General features: G+C 39.6%; 1 long non-coding RNA gene across 1 annotated transcript; it reads left to right on the top strand.

Moving 5' to 3' along the window:
- The first annotated feature begins 895 nt into the window (after window positions 1–895).
- On the top strand, window positions 896–16,158 carry LOC114011458 (uncharacterized). The gene is made up of 3 exons (XR_008744804.1): window positions 896–936; window positions 14,047–14,100; window positions 16,069–16,158. It is a non-coding gene; the product is annotated as an uncharacterized LOC114011458 (long non-coding RNA).
- Window positions 16,159–17,371: the final 1,213 nt, after the last annotated feature.

Here is a 17,371-nt window from a genome sequence, read left to right as displayed (position 1 = left end):
TTTTTCTAACATAGATATTTTAAACATAAGATCAGGCAGCATTTTTGGCTTTGTCCTTTCATTGAACTGATGTGGGAGGAAACAAAACACCTGACAGAAGATAAGAGCCTCTTGTCACATGGCATGCTGATGGGGATGATGGGAATATCTGCTCTGAGTTCAGGTGTCAGAGTTGGACTCTGTAGCAATAAGAACAAGGAAAGGACTGAAAAGATAATTATTTTCCTTCTTTGCCTGGCTTTCTGAAAGTCAGTACTCTTTCAACAAAAGGACCTTTAGATTTGCAGATATTTGGGATTGAGGAAGAGGTGTTCAGTTTCACTGTTGGCTCTTTCCAGCCAAAGCTACAATTCATCAAGCTTTTACCAGCTCACAGAAGAAGAGTTGTCAATCAACAGTTAAATTCTGGCATGAATAGTGCCTTTGTAAATATTTCTGTTATGCCTTTGAAAGCACACAAGCCAAAACAAAAAATCTTTTGACAGTGTGTGAAAAACAAAACTGAAATGTTTCAACAGCCTTTTGCAGCTAGAAAGCTGGCCATATAAACTCTTTAAAATTGAATGCTCTTTGTCAGGTGGAGGAAAGCTTGTGTTCTGAGATTTGACCATCAGGCAGCTCAACAGTGCAGCTGTGTGCCTTAGAAAAGTGTTTCTAGCTGTGTGAGTTGGTTGGGTGCATTTTTATTCACCTCATGAATCATTTGCAGTTGACATTGTATTGATCTTGAGCGAGTTTCCCTTCTAAAGGCATTAGCAAGACTTCAGTCAGATCTGATACACGGTAACTTCAGCCAAATAAATCCCCAAGGTGAGTGATTTCCTTACCTGGAAGAATCAGGATCTGAGTTTGTGTTGTTTCCTTTTTTGAATGCTGATTGTTCTTGTTGTCACAGGCTCAGCCTGACTCGTCAGTAGCACCAGCAGAAAGCAGTAGGTAAGTCAGGCTTACATAAAGTATTTTTCTGTGTGATGTCCCAATTCAATTAAGTCATGTAAGCATATCCCTGACTTTAAATACAGGGATGGTATCCGTAGGTTGAAAGAAAGAAAAACAAAATGCTGAACTGCTGGCCAGCGTCTGAGATGTTTTGTTTATCCTCCATGTGTGGCTCCACTGGGGCTGTTATTCCTGCAGCAATGTCTTTCTTAGCACGAAGTGCAGATAGCCATGATGGAGGGAAGAGAAGAGAAGCAGGTTTTTTAAGAGACAGTGTGAAAAGAAGAGCCTTGCATACACTAAGAATGTATTTTGCGCATGTATGTTTTTTGTCACTTGTATAAGATGGTCTCAATGACGTGTATTGCAGAAAACGTTGCAGGTACTGACTAACTAAAGAGCATTGGGACAGAAGTGGAGTAGTTATCTTGAGCTGCACAATCGCACTTGAAAAACTGAATATTCAGATTTGTTTCAATTAAAGGGCACATTGGCTAAAGCTGCCAGTATATCTTGCTGCTTTCATTGTAACTTGTCTTGGATTTTAACTTACATCAGTGATGGCAGGACAATTGTTAGTACCACATCTGACATCTGGCAGACTCAAGAGCCACACCACTGGTGTCAGTCTGCTTAGAGGTGGCTGGGAATCCAAATTCTCTCATGAAAATTAAACCCAAGACTTTGTGTCCTAGGCCCTGCGTTTGTGGGAAAGTTGTGGTTTTTTACAGGATATACAGCTTCATGCTCATATACAACGATTTGGGGGGTTTTCTTCTTAGTTATCTGGCGTCTTTTGCATACTATTTAAGCCCCTTTGGAAGGGCATAAGTCTATTCTAGAATTGTTATGTTTTCAGGAAAATAATTTTCAGCAGCTACCTAAAGTTAGATCAACAGTTCTCCTTCGGACAGTCATCCTGTTGCTATGCCATTCTGCACAGATTTACAGCTGAATTAACCTGTGTCTTTTTATCTGTAGGTCTTTTAAGGTCAGTTCAGCTGACTGTAACCTTCTGCTTAGATTTTAAAATTCAACTAGCCCCAGTAAAATTCCAGTTTATGTACATTCAAGAACACACCCCTTATAGTAATCATTTTACTTACCTCCAGGTGCACTTAGTAGGAAGACCTGCAGTTCTTTGATCACTGGGAAAAAAGTTCTCTGAAATACCAAGACCTAGCAGCACTGGAAATGCAGAAGGCTGAACCCCAGTATCTTTGAAAAATAATGAATGGGGAAGGCGTCTCTGTAACTCCTGGTGCCAAGAGGGAATCTTTTCTTCAAACAGAAAGAGATTCTTCCAGATTGATTCTTTTTTAGCATATCAATCTTAATTCAGAAATAGGATCTGGAAATTTAAGATACAAATGTGAACCTTTAGGTGGAGAACTAGCCTGCAGCTTCTGCTGAGGGGAATACCACTAGCTAGAATGCAGGCTGGGATAAACCTCCTTAAAATGATGAGGTGTAATCCATGTTATTAATTTAAAACAAATCAGTGCAAGGTTGCTCAAACAGGAAGAAACAAACGTACACTTCTGAGGCAGAGATAATTTCTAAATACTGCCTGGGCTGAGAATATATATGTGTGGATGGGTGGAGGGATACATACAGAAACATCTACCACCCAAAAGAAAGCCTAAACTGTAGGGGTTTGGCTTGTGTTCTGTGGAGCTGTGTAGGATGGAGCTGTCATTTTCCCATGGCTCTTACCTTGGCACCAGGGATTCTCCTAGCTGATCCTTGCTAACGTAGTAAAACTAGAGGTTTGGAATGAAGAGCAGAAAATAGCTGCATGGCCCTTGTTATTTGTCCTGGCATAGTATCCTTATTGTAGTTATTAAAATCTATCCCTGAGTTTTGAATCTGCAGTCTGTGCGTATTGCAAGATACTTTTTGTCTGGATCTTCATCTGGGATGTGTAGTTGTTTTGTCCACTGAAGTTAATGAAGTAACAGTGACCTAAATCATCTGAGCCTTAATCCTGCCCGTGGCTGTAAGCCCTGGCTATTAGCGTTTCCCGTGCATTCTTTGCAGTAGCAGAAGAATTAGAGAGAAATGACATTTCTCTTTTGAACCAGAGACAATTTCTTTTGTTTTGCTTTGGCTGGTGGTTGTTTATTTATGAACTAGTCAGTCTCTTCCAAAAGTGATACTCCAGTTGAAAACCTGATGGATGGTAACTGAATATCAGAAGATCATTTGAGCTATGCATATATTGACAAGTAGGGTAACACAGTAGGAGTGGATCTGTAGAGTAAAACGATTTGTGCTGAGGATTGGGTATTCCACAATATATTAATTTCAGTAGGTTTTACTTCAGGTTGGTTCTGACCTGTGAATGGAAAACTCATTAATGATTGCAGGACTCCAGAGCGCATCTTCTGGGTTAGTGTTATCTGCAGGTAATCCAGATAATACGCTTCAGGACCCCTTTGCAGTGTGGTATGTGGGAAAAATCAGGAGGTTTGCTTCCAAGTTGCACTCTTGGCCTCACCTAAAATGCAATGTAGGAACAGGGTTTATCGCTCTGTCCTGAAGATAGGTCATCAGTTGTACGTCCTGCAAAAAGTGCACAGTCGTGGTACGGTCTTGTGAGTTCTGCCCTTGTCAAAAGTCTTCCTGCTGGATTAGAGGTAGGCTTGCTTGCAAAAGGATTATTTCTGAGCTGAAGTAAAACATATCTGGTGTATAGCATGTAACTACGGCACTGTTTACACTCTTCTGAGCTTTGCCAGAGAAACAGCTGTTTCTTATTTTTCAAGTGTAGTGAAAAGGAGGCAGATCCAGCAGGAAAACTCAGGCAGGGGATGGTAATGGCTTAGAACCTGCGCTCCCTTCTTCAGGCAAGGTGTTCGACTCAAAGAACTTGAAACTGGACCTGGGCAACAAGCTCCCTAAGGCAATACAGACACAAGTGCCAAAGTGATTTCAACAGCCAAAGATCTGACCAATAATTTTTTACCTGGAGAACAAATTGCTGAGATATAAGCCTCACTACTGAAGTTTTAAACCTCTTAAGTCATATACTTTCATTTTAGGTGTGCCCAGATGACCAGTGACACTTTATTATTCGCAAAGTAATAACTCCACAAACCAGAGGACAGACAATAAGAGATTGATTTGGAGTCATTAAAGCAATTCACCAGTATGCTTATTTGATGGTAACGTTTCCTGAAATAAGTCTGAAACCACTGTTAGCACCAGTATCGCAGCTGGTGAGAGCACTTTCCAGAGGGTAGCTGGGGGTGGCCCTGACAGCTGCTCTGAATTGTCATGTTGCACATTCCATGGTTTAAACAGTAATTTATTTTGCAATCTCTGCATCGTCAAATCTGGGGTGTTTGTCTGTAATGTTTAATGTTTAAAGAGGTCAATATTTAAAGAGATCTGTGACAGCAAATAAAACCTCTGGGTTGCTTGAAAGTTAATGTGTCACACACTCTGATGGTGATATAGAACAAGAACTGTCACTGACAAAATGTCAGTGCCTCTATTAAGACAAGAAATAATGGTGCCAAGAGAAACACCAGTGAGAAAGACTACATAAAACTTCTGACGCAGTTTCTGAGTATCTTAGTGAAGTTCACCGGAGCTTAAAGGAAAAACTCTATTTGTTAATTCTATTCAGGGCATGCAGGAGAACAAAACAGTGTGAATAGTACAAAACAGGGTATATGGGATTTGCCAGTGTGGAGAAATGAATGTACCTGCTGCTCTGCATCCCGCTCCAAGACAGTGTGGGAAAAAACAGGCATGTGTATTGGCAGACTGTGGGATACACTATGCCCTCAGTAATGCCTGCAAGAGTTGCCATAATCCCTTCCTACAGGATCCCTGCTTTGAAGTAGCACAGTCATGCCTGGCACTGAAGCTCCCAAAGTGATGTTGGAAAAACCAAAGCAGCAAATGTGTGGGTTGTTCTGCCTATAAGGGGAAGATGATGGCAATAAAAATTGGTACTACAGGCACTGAAATCAGTATACATAGCTGTATGGTGATACAAGCAAAGAAGGAAAGGGCCAGTGGAATCCTTTCACATGCCGGTGACCTGAGGTTAGCTGGGTTTGCCTCTGCTAACCTTGCTGCTTCTAGATCACCCCCTCTGCCTGACAGGGCTTGCTGCTGCAAAGGTCTGCAGCAGCAATGCTGGGAAGCACAGCCTGCACTCCCTCTCCTTCCATGCACAGTTCTGAGTGAGAGGACTGCTGCCTTAAACAGCAGATGGGCAGAAGACCTTTGAGCAAAATCTGTAACTATCAGAATTTCAAAGATACTTTTGCTCCTATTAACTTACAATTTTAGAAACAGGGTTATTTGATTAGTGAGAGAACTTCTGATTTTATACCATACATTATATCTACATATATAATATTTTAATCTGAATTAGGTAAAGTCACATCTGCATGTACAATTAAAATTATTGGACTGAATTGGAAAAGCAACCACTGAATCTAAAATTACTTCAGTTGAAGCATCAGGTTAAAGCATCATGATGTAGTATATTTGTTGTGCAAACACAAACTAAATAATTACATAAACATTCTTATATTTTTTAGGAGCTGTGGCCATTTGTTTCCAGATAATCTAGGCAGATCTAATATTTCTGGGAGATTGGAAGATGTTACAAAAATCTTCTCTCTTAATAAGGAAGTTTGGTGTTTCAAGTTGGAAAGACAGCTCACTTCTTGAAAATCACACCTGATAATAATTTCCCTTGACAAAAAATATTTTTTGTGTAAAGGGAGCACAAAATATAGTTCAATACATCTAAAGACCACTTTTAAAGAAATGGGGGATGTGATTTGTTTCCCTAACCTGATCCTTTCGAGTTAGATCCTTTGTAGTCCCAAAAGTCATGAATAGTTTCTTGTAAGTAGAAAAGAGAAGCAGAAACAAGACTTATAAAATCATCTGAATACTCGGGTCTCAGCTCTCTCTCTCTGCTCTCTCCTTGTGTCTCCAGACCTAAAAATGCTGTGAAGTGCGGGCAAACTGCCAAGCGTTTCACACCCAGTGCTGAACTGGCATAAAGTCAAAGGTTGCTAGTTGCATTTGGATGCCAAAACATTAGCATGGCTCTCACTACTGGCTCTTACATGTCCTTGTTCAAAGCTAGGTACTTTGCAATTTTTGCCTTTTTTATAAGCTTTCATTGCTTGCTTTTCCAAGGTTTTTCTTCAGCTTTAATCTTGCTGCTGGTGAGAAAGCATCTTGCGTACTAGAACTTTCCTCTTAAGTGGTAGCTGTTGATGGAAGTCCTTCTTCTGCAATGGGAAGCATATACATCAAGTGTTGCATGCGCTGGATACATCTGCAGTATCAGTTCATTGCAGTTCGAGGCTGCTCTTTGGTCCAGATTGCCAGTCAGCCACACCACAACCCCCAAATCCCTACTGAGAGGCCGTCTCAGTCTGAGCTCCACAGACGTGTTTGGAGTGGGACAGCGTGCCCTTTCTTAGAGCCCCCAAATATGTCCAAATTTCTACTCAGAAATGGAGCATGTTAAGTGCAATGTGGCCCTGTCAGCAATATCCCTCCTGAGCCTGACCCTTGTTAACACTGTACAAATGCACTCAGTGACTAACCACCACAATTTGAAAAGTCACAGGCTGCATCAGCTAGGATTTGCCCTAGATCCCTAGTCTTTACCCCAGAACTAACATCTACCCTTAGAGGGTAGCACATTGGAACAGTGGTAGGTTTGACCCATAACTTGCAAGCATATTTTTGGGACATAGGCTTTTATTTACCCTGTACTCAGACAGACACCACTATGCAACTAATAAATCACAGACTTCAAGCTCAGAAATGTTCCCACAGAACTCAGGGCATTATTCACCTGTTAAGTGCTCTGGGTGGGATCGGTCACCTGATGCTATGAGCTCCCAGGTCTGCTTAGAGTTGATGTTATAAACACGTATGTGCATCAGAGCATCTGACAAAATGGCTCATTGGCACCCTTCAAATACTTGATATTATTGCACTTGAAACCTAGGCTCTGTTCTCCAGGAAAAGCAAAGATTCCAATCACAGAAAACTCTATGTACTATTTGTGGATGTTCAAGTGGCTGGTAGAAGGAACCAATGCAACTTAGCCGATACCTCTTGGCACCAGGACAGAGTTAACTCCAGCTTGGAGGGAGAACAACTGCAGCCTATAGGGAAGTATTTAATCTCTCTTCTTCTGTGTGATTCTTAGCAACACAGTAAAAGGAACACATGCTACAATTAATGATTTACATATTTATAACCCAATCCTCTTGACCTTTGTTAGCCAAAACACCTGAGTAAATGAACCTGTATACTCAAATTTCTTGTAACAGCTGGGAATGTGGCAAATGCTTTAAAAAAAAAAAAAAAGTGAGCAGCAAGAATAACTGTTTTGTTTTTTTAAGGTAAGATGAAGCAGGAGTACAGAACTAGTCACATGGAGTTTAATGATAAGACAAATAGTAACTTCTAAAACCAGAATGTAAAAAACTATTTTGCTTGTGCAGTTGCACACTTCATTTTTGCAATAATAGCAAGTTGCTTGTTTATCTCATTCAAGCAACTATTTCCTCATTTCATGTCACAGCAAATAGCTGACTAGGGAAAAAGTTTGATTGGTAATTTTGAAGATTATAGCACTGGTTTCAAGTTAATGGTCATAAAAATCGCATATTACTGTTGTAGCAGTTCTTTGGCCAGAACACAGTATTTTGGCTATTTTCAATTCTTAGGATGGCAGGCACATCCTAAAGGAATATTGTAAAAATCTATGTACCCTTTTTGATAATTACCTGTTTTGCCTTCATCCATCCACTGAAATTAATGAAATCTGAAAGTAAATTTTATGCCCTTGAACAAGGGCAGGATTCTTTTTCTGAGTATGTCTCACTGAAGCTCCTACATCTTGCAGCTAGTGTTTTGTCTTGAGGCAGCCAGGAATGCATGACATTTTGTAGTAACGTGTGGCATGATGATAATTTAGAAGCCTGTTTGTGTCAGATTAGCAAGGGAAGAACATACGAAGAAGCAAAGTTGTTAGGAGGAATAACACATCTCTTGCTCTCAGGAACTCAATGAGAGCATTGTGTTAGTGCCGGTGAAGAAATTCTTTTCTTTAATTCTTCTTTAATAATAATAATAAATTCTTCTTTAATTAAGAAATTAAAGAAATAACATTCTGCCTTAGAGGCCAAAAATAAATCAGAATCCATAAGCACTACAGTCTCCTTTAGCTCTACCTAATACCTGTAGTTGCCAGACCAAATCTTTCGACTGTGTAAACCAGCCTATGTTTCTGTATTTGAATCAAATACACTTGATTGTGCACACCCTGCTGATAAAAAATGGTGCTTGATTAGCATAGATGCATGCTTTGTGTGCAAAAGCACAGTGTTTCAATGAAAACGATTGGACAGCTTCAGCTGGGGAAAATATTGTCCAGATCACCAGCAATTTGGAAGGCTGTTTCTGTGTGAACATACTAGGTACACAGGGAGCACTAGAAGGCAATGGCTGTTGGATGATATTGCATCAATATGGCTGCAGATGGGGTCAGAAAATTCATTGTTAGGGAGGTTTTAAATGAGAATGGAAGGATGTTTGTTACTCCACCCTGAAAAGTGTAAAACATAAACTTGAACTTGGGAGCTGGCTCAACAATGACTCAGAAGAAAAAGGGATATCACCATGAGTTCCTAAGTACAGATACCACGTTGATAAGTCCTTCCCTCCTGAAATTTTCATTACGAGGATTTGTTGCTGAAGGCAGACAGCAACTAGTAAAACAAACACCACCACCACCCACAACCCCACCCCCCACCCCCATTTTAAATATCATAACAAAGATTGTTTCTAAATAAATTTTTGTTCTTCTCCATTGTGGATTCACTATTTCCTTTGTTCTTCATGCTCAGGACTCACAAAGTAGCGAGGATCCTGATTTCTGAAGTGAAATAATGCAGACATTAGGCTAATTTACAAACTTTGCTGCTTCTTTCAAGCCTGGTGCTCTAGAACACAAGAACCTAGTACTCTTCACTTACAAGGTCAAGAAGCAGGAATGAGAAGAAAGGAAAAACGCTCTTTAATTTTACATACATATTACCTGTCTATTTCCTTAAATAGAAGGTAAGCAACCTAATCTAAAGCACTACAAACTCCTTTTCTTTGACCTTAATTATCTGGCAGAGATACAGCTCTAGTACATCCTTTGTTTGATAAGCAGGTAAGATGAAAGTTTGAGTTAAGGCTCTTAACCAGCTTGAGCCTCAGTGCTGTGCTCCGATCTGTCCCTGCAATGCTGTAACAACTGCTTTGTTACTGCAGCGAATACCTAAAGGTATTATGTCTCAAGTTACCTGCTGAGTATTTAAGGAGAAAATCTGGCCTAAGTGTGTCAGTGGGAGTTTGGCCACTGTCTCCATTTAAAGCTTGGATTTCATCTACAGTTTGTTGAATCACTGTTTTCAGGGTTTTGTTGGTTTTTGGTTGGGTTTTTTTGACTGATTTTTCCAAACTATATGGTACTAGATAACCTTCACAATCTATTTTCAGCATTATTGCTGTTTCTGAATCAAACATCTCTGTGGAGCTGCCTAAATGGGTCTAAAAATTTGGGGGGGAACAAAGTTTTTTAAATTTTGGAAGAGAGCTGTGTACATCTTTTCTATGTAAGGAGCAACAATTGTAAAAATGATATCAAGAGGACCAAAAGCATCATTTCAGAAAGATGAGCGTTACACTTGGTATGTTGGAAGAGTACCTGAATGACATAGGTAAATTATGGAGGAATTTCAGGAAGGTAAGTGTTAACCTCACATTTTGACATCTATCTTCCTTTGAAAAGCATTTCTTCATAGAGGAAACTGATTTGCTTAGATGAGTCTTAGAACAAGTGACCCTCAGTGTTTTTCCATTAAAGTAAATAATCATACTATTTTAAAGACAGTGGATCTTCCTCTTTTTGGTGGGCGAACATTAGAAGCATACATACTAGTATGTTATAGCACAAATTTAGAGTGAGACTTTCTTTAGGCATACCAGCCTATAAAATCACTGCTCCCAGCCACTTAGTTTCAGACTATGATCAAATTAGAAACGAGTAATGCAGAATCCTCTTTTGCCCAAACTCACCATTTCTGATTACATCTATTTCCCAGTATTTTATTAGTATTTCTGTTTTGCAAAGCAAGCATAAACTGGCTGCATTTTGCATTCCCTTTACACAGGTGCAAATGATCTAGCAATTGCAACCACATATATCCCATTATGTAACTGCACACTTTTCCTGTTCTAATCAGTGCGGCAAATGACTAATCGTATAAATCTGCAACTGGAAAACATAGAGATAAGAAAATATGATAGAGAACACCTTTATTTCTGAGACACTGCTACTCTCTGGCTGAATATATCACTTCAGTGCATAGTTCTTTGCCTGTAATGACACCCTCCCTAGTTAGCTGGTTCACCTTTTTGCTCTCTTAGAAATGTGCTGAGTTGTAACATTCATGTCCTGCTGTAGAAGTAACAGAGGACAGAATGTGATGCCCTCAGTTGGGTGACCTGTACGTGCAGGTGCACAGGTAATCAGGTGGCTGCATTAGGAGTATTATGTATTGATCCATGGTAAACTTTGGATATCTCCACACTCAAACAGGTGAGCCTTTTGGACTGGGAAGAGCAAATCTCACAGTAGAAGAATTATCTATTCCTAGAGAAAGAAAATATAATATGCTTATTTTCCTGGCCTGTATACCTTTATTTTCTTGGATAAATGAATTCAGGACTGAAGAGTTTCCTCTACACTCCATGTACCTCTGATAAAATAAAGAAATCTTTTTGAAGACAGGCATGCCAGATTTCTCTTCCTCATAGGTTATGTCTAATATTCTTAATAGACAAATACAAGGAAGAAATGCATATGTGTCCTTTGACACACACAGAAGTTAAGAACAATCAATGACTAGTGATAATCTGCAGAGATGTAGCAATATGTTTAAAAAGGAAAAGGACATATATACTGGGGGAAAAACCCCAGTAATGTTGTAAAGGTTCCATTTCCAACTTGTACATTTAGTGATATGAGAAGTATTGCTCATAGCCTCAGTTTTATTTTTACCACCTATCCAAGCCCAAAGTTTCTTCAAGAATGCAAATACACAACATGCCTACTATTTCAGGAAGGAAAGAGAGTATTTTTATTTTCTCATGTTCTCCCACTTTTTGCAACCTCTAGTATATTAAAAATGTACAAATGCAAAAGGTATCTGTGAATGAAAGAAACTATCTGTTCTCTTTGTCACCAGAGTCACATGTCTGGTGTCCAGACTTTCAGACTGTTGATGATTACTATATTTTTTGCAGATGCAGCCCTACAATTTAAAGTCCTCGCTATTTAGTAACAACGTCAACCCAGAGACATAAATTCTAGTTTAGACAAATGAGCAGAATGTATACTCTAAGCACCTAAATTTCAGGAAAAAAAAATCATAAACTCATTGCAACCTCCATTACAGCCTCCTTCTACAGAGTTTGGTATTATCACCATCAATATTTCGCAATGTAACAACTGGTACAATTTTAAAAATCCTCTGGAATTAAAATGCAGGCTCTTTCAAAAATGGAATTGGTTTTCTAATTCAGTCCTTGAATCCCATGAAATACTTTATTTTCTCTGCAGTGTTTCTTCATGTCACTTTGTTTTTCATCTCCTGTAGAAAAAAGCCCTTGTCAGAATCATGTCTGTACCTTGACAAGTTATTAAGCAAATCAAAAACATACTACAACATTAAGACAGAATCTTTTTTTATTTCTATATACAACTTTGTTACATACTTCTACACCATAGTCAGCTTTCAGTCTATCTTATTTTTGTACTGAAAATGCATAAAAGTGTCATAAGTTGTAAAAAGAAGTTGAAAAATGAACAACTGCTGTTCCTAGCACCCAGAAGATCTACAAGCACTCAAGAAGGTGGAATAAATACCTGTCCTAGCAGACTGACTTTTACTACAGCCTCTTACTCACCTTCAATAGTGTCTCAACCTTTCTTCTGCCCATAAGCAAATCTAACTGTTGAAGCAAACCCTTATATTCTTGGTCTTGCTTCCCACTCATAGCCACTTTAAAATTCTCCCCTATCTGCTTTAAAATGCCTGCATGACACCAGACCAAGTTTTTCAGATTATCTGTTTGGCACTTTCTCTAAAAAAACAGATTAATTCTTTGCACTGAAAGAACCTGTGAAATCCTGGGACACAAAGTATGTCACAAAACTGCCAATAGAAGTCACTGGAAGGATTTTTTGAAGGCAGCCATGCATATACATTTAATTTTGCAGACTGGCACAAGCATGTCATCTTTCCAAGTCTGTGAATGTCTCAGCCACCATCAAAGCTTGTGGTAGGTAATTCAAAATACAAGCATGAAGGTCTCTCATAGTCAGTACTGGTATAAACCCTGATTATCTATTAACCTTCTGATAAGCTACCTGTTTTACATCATTGTGATAGGTCCCATGGACTTTATCATATCCCTTATAAAGACAAACAATAAACAATTCAAGTTTAGGTAGATTATCTGAGCAAATACTTTGGAAATATGTTTTCAAGGGCCATATGAGATGAGCACTAGGGAAATTACAGGATGCTGAAACAGAAACTATGAGTCTGGAATAGAAACCTTAATAGGAATAGAGTGAGCAGGTTTTATTATCCATCACTGCTACTATTTCCCTGTGCCTAAGACACAGTAAAGAACTGCAACAACAATGATCAATCCATGAAAACACAGCATCATCCTCACTCTTTCTTTCTTCCAAAGAAAATTTATCCCCAGCTGCCTGTTGGATGTCTTCATTCATCCCAATGCATTAGCTTTTATAATAGGACTTGCATTACTGTTTGCAACTAGCAGAAGAGCAGGACTTGGTAAAGAGCACAGCAGACACTGGTTGCACTATCACCTCTAACACCAGCTGCTTCTGTACTTCCTCACAGGTGTTTGTCTGGCAAATGGCTGGCAGATGAATTCTGTTCAGAAAGGATGACTAAGGCTGCAGTAGGTACAAAGCCAAGCTTTCTCTTGAATTCTCTCCTTCCTCCTGCTGTGCCTCATGTGGCTGGTAGAGCTTTGCCATTATAGAACAGAAGCTGCTGAGAATAAATTATTCTTAAGCAGACAAGCTTTTATTCAGTTTTGACTCCAGGCTCCTAGCCCAAAGTCTTGAGCAATCTGTACTGAGAAAGCTCTGTGCGTCTGCGGTAAGGCTTTTTTTCAGAGGCTTCTAGTCTGAGCCAATTTCTAGTAAAGAGAACCATTTTCTAAAAGACTGTGTTCTGGGCAGAGGATCCTCATTATCAGTTTTGTCCTAGCATATTCTGTGAGATCTCCACCAAATTAGGCTTTGGATTTAGATGCAGATAAGATCATTCTTAGATTTCTATATCTGTATTTCTTTATACAGACTAGTTGCAGAACAAATCAGGGAGGCATACTGTATTCTTGTGTGTCTTGCCTATTAATTAATCCTTTTTTCTATATAAATGGATGAAAGAAATTATGTGTGCGCATAGATCTTTCTTTCTGAAAAGGAATGTGATTTAACAGCTTATTTTCTGTCACGTCCGCAATTTCATCATGTGAAATCCAAGGTGGCTCTGTACTCTGAAACAGCATGTTATTCATCTTTCCGTGGACACGAAAGAAGCCAAATAATTTTCTGGGTTTTCCTGCTCCTCCTTCTACTTTTCTTGTCATGATCTCCAGAAGCCAGTGTCTCCAGTGTCCTTGTACATCTCAATAAACTGAGGCACTCTTAGCACCAAGATTTTTTTGGATGTGTTTATTTCAGTGCAATGTTTGTGAAGCAATTTCTGTTCAAAACTGTTCAAAGAGCTTCCCTCTCTCATTTTCCTAGTGGCAATGGTAGACAACATCTCCTGTCTATCAATTAAAAGTTCTCACCACCCGTCACCCAGGTTCTGAGCATTTCTAGTCACTCTTCATGTGCCAGCTATTTTTGTGGAATGCTTTGGTGAATCACATAAAAATTGTATAAGCATGACTTTCGGTGTCATACGCACATTACAGACCCTTCACTTCTTTTTGCAGCTAAAAAGAGAAGAATGAGGACTATAACAAGTTCCCATGTTTCTTCATCTAACTGTAAGTTCCAAAATGCACATTCACATGTCTATATCCTGTTCTGCAGAATGGCAAAGCAATTTTAGAATATCTACTAGCTCCTGGGTTGCAGCTTTGTTGTTGTTATTTTCAATCCAACCTAAGATGCTTGCTTTTCCCCTTAATCCTGTTTTTCCCATTCTTACTCCACCTGACGCAACACATTTGATTCTCTCTTCTTTGTTATCTACACGTAGCAATGCTACGTGTGGGTTTTTCCCCCTGGATTTACCTAATGGATAATCTTTGCCTAGACTTCATCTGGTAGAAGTTGCTACAACTAGGCTGAGACTCCTATATTTAAACACCTTGACAATATATTGCTTTTTCAGATGTTTCTTTTTCCTGACAGAATACCTGAATGTACCAACATAACAAATATCTTAAATGTAACAAAGCACAGAGAATATCAGAAAAGCCACAAAATGCCAGCTGATTCATAGTGTACCTGATTATTTTGCTTTCCAAGATATTATCAACGCCATTGCTGTATTGGCTATGTCTAAGATGAAATGAGGAAATTCTCTTCAGCTTAGAATACTGTCGATACTTAAGATACTAATGCTTATCTGGTATCTTTTAAATATTCAGTATCTGGTGTTCTTTTACCCAAGATTAAGACAGATGTTTTTTGAATCAACAGACTACACTTGGGTAGCCAGATAGTGTACCAGACAGTTTTCATTACTCACTTGTATGAAATTCTGTAGTGCTTCCCTTGGGGAAATATTAAGAGTAGCATATGTATTAGAGAGCCAGTCATACTAAAGGCTTTATTTGTTCAATTGGCTGCTACTTATAAGCAATAATTACAGCATGACAGGAGGTAACAGACCAACATATTCATTTTTTCAGTGCATAACTACAGCCTGACCATGAATGGCTGGGATTACTATGAATGTGGAAGAACCATTTAGGTATATAAAAGAAAAATTTATAGAATTATTTTGCATAAAGGTCTTTTAAAACCTGTCCATGACTTATGAAGCCACAATATTGCTTAAAATGCTTTAATTGAAACAGTTTCTGTAGAGAGAATGATATATTTTATTGTAAGATTAACTATGTATAGTTGTGAAGAGCAGACTACTCTTATTAAGTGTGCTATAGCGTATTATAAGTACCTTAAATCTGAGTGGATAAAAATGCACATATGAAAGAACAAGTATTTCTTTCGTTAGGTAAGTGTAACAGCATTACCAACATTCAGCCATAACCAGAAGAAAAAAAACAAAACAAAACAAAAGGTGAGCCACTGGGAGGAGTGCTGTGGGAAGGGTGACCAAATTCTTCATATTCTTCACTTAACATCTGACCAGAGCATTGTTTGGGGTTCTTATCTACTGCAGTGCAGCCAACCTTTCATTTTCTGTGTCTTTCCGAGGTTTTTTTCAGCCCTTCCCCATCTCTCCCCTTCACAGAGCCCACTGAAGTCCAGGTTCAGCCAGAGAACAGAGAGGAACTGGTCTATTGCACAGCTTGAGCCCTCCAAGTCCAAAAGAAATTGAATTAATGGGGATAGTTCCTAGTGCTTCACCCCAGCGTTACCTGCGGTGCAGCAAGGCTGCTGAGGGCATCTGCCCCCGGAGAGGGCTGGGAGCTGTGGGTGTTAATCAGAGGTGAATTCTTGCCCGCTGCCGAGCGCAGGCCACCTTTGCCATGGATGTCAGAACACTGACATTTCCCATGGGGGAACATTTCCTCATTTCCAACGGAGTAGCTTTTGCAGCTGCCTGATCAGGACATGGGTGCTTGTAAGCTTCGCTGCTGGAGATCTCGTATGTTATATACAGGGAGGTACACATATATCCTGGTGCCTGAAGCAACATGCGTGCTGAACTGTATGCCTGAATGCGCATATGCCTTGGGTGCTGCAACCCATTCCGTTGAGCTATGCCTACGTTATGTACGGCCGAGATTGTAATTTCTTTTTTTCCCCCCGATATCCAGTTATCACTGAATTGAGAGAGCCAATTTAAAAGTATGAAAAGCTTATGCACGGAATGCACTTTCAACAAAAATGCGACAAGCGAAGGACAGCTGTTGTTGTGACCAAGAGCTCCCTCTTGTGCGTTACAGGAGGAGCACAAGGCCCGCGTGTGCACGGGTCTCGGCTTCGGGACGTGCAACCGGGACAGCCCCGGTGCAGCAACGGCATCGTGCGGCGGGGGTCCCCGCTCCCAGCCCACCCGCGGAGGAGCCCCCGGCAGCGGCGTCCCCAGCTCACGCTCAGCTCCGCTTCGGCACCTCCGGAGTTGTGGTAGAAGTACAGTTCTGTAATGTGAATGCTTCTCCCAACATTTGCAATCACTTTTATTTCACTAATTTATCTAAAAAAAAAAAAAAAAAAAAAAGACGCCCCCACCCTGAAACTGACATTTTGAAATGCATTCTTAAATTCTTCTCCGCTTGAACTTCTTAATTGCACATAGATCTTTCAAAGAAGATTTCAAATCGAAGAACTGTATTTTCATGAATACAGGCTTACAAATTCTTCTCGTTAATAAAACCTGAGACTCTGCAGGACTGCATTTGGGGCATTTCACCAGGTAAGAAGGGTCACAGCTTTCCCAATAACCTCCCTTCTTCTGATGCCATGATGGCCAACTCCTTGTACTGCAGCAGCTCTCAACCTCTTCCTCTGTGAAGCTGTACATGTGGAAATAGAGTAAATGCTTAATTTTGGGTGCAGCTAAATTTCTTTTTCACCTAAAACACTTACTTAAACATGTTATTTTCTTGGGGTGCCCTGCCTGGATTATATTTTGGTTTTTATGCAACCAACCAGGAGCTTAGACAGTAGTCCACTACCTTTTAGACACAAACAAGCTCATTTCTTGTTCACTGCAGATCTGAAAACATGAGAACAGAGGTTAGAAAATGCACTGAACCTTAAAAGAAAGGATAAAATCAAGCAGTTTTAAGGTCTGGTGATTTTTTCCTCCACAGCATGACATTGCACAAATTACACTGAAACTGTGGGATGAAACTGTGTCAGTAGTTAGTATACTTGACTGCCTTTTGAGTGTTTTGCAGGTGCCAAAGTTGTTCAAGGCTGCTTCTTCAATTATGAAGCACAGTGAAAAGGAAGATTAATTTGTATTATAATCTGACTGGCTTGTTTTAGCAATTTTAATCTATGAAAAATTGGGCACTATACTGGCAATTAAGCAGGAATTCATATTTGGATATCAAGGTTTGTTATTTATGTGAAACCTGTCAAAGCAAGCCCAAAGGAAAGATTTTTAAAGCT

Source organism: Falco peregrinus, chromosome Z, assembly GCF_023634155.1.
Source record: "Falco peregrinus isolate bFalPer1 chromosome Z, bFalPer1.pri, whole genome shotgun sequence".
Lineage (NCBI taxonomy): Eukaryota > Metazoa > Chordata > Aves > Falconiformes > Falconidae > Falco > Falco peregrinus.
The sequence above is the reverse complement of the archived record's forward strand: the minus strand, read 5'-3'. Positions and strand labels throughout refer to the sequence as shown.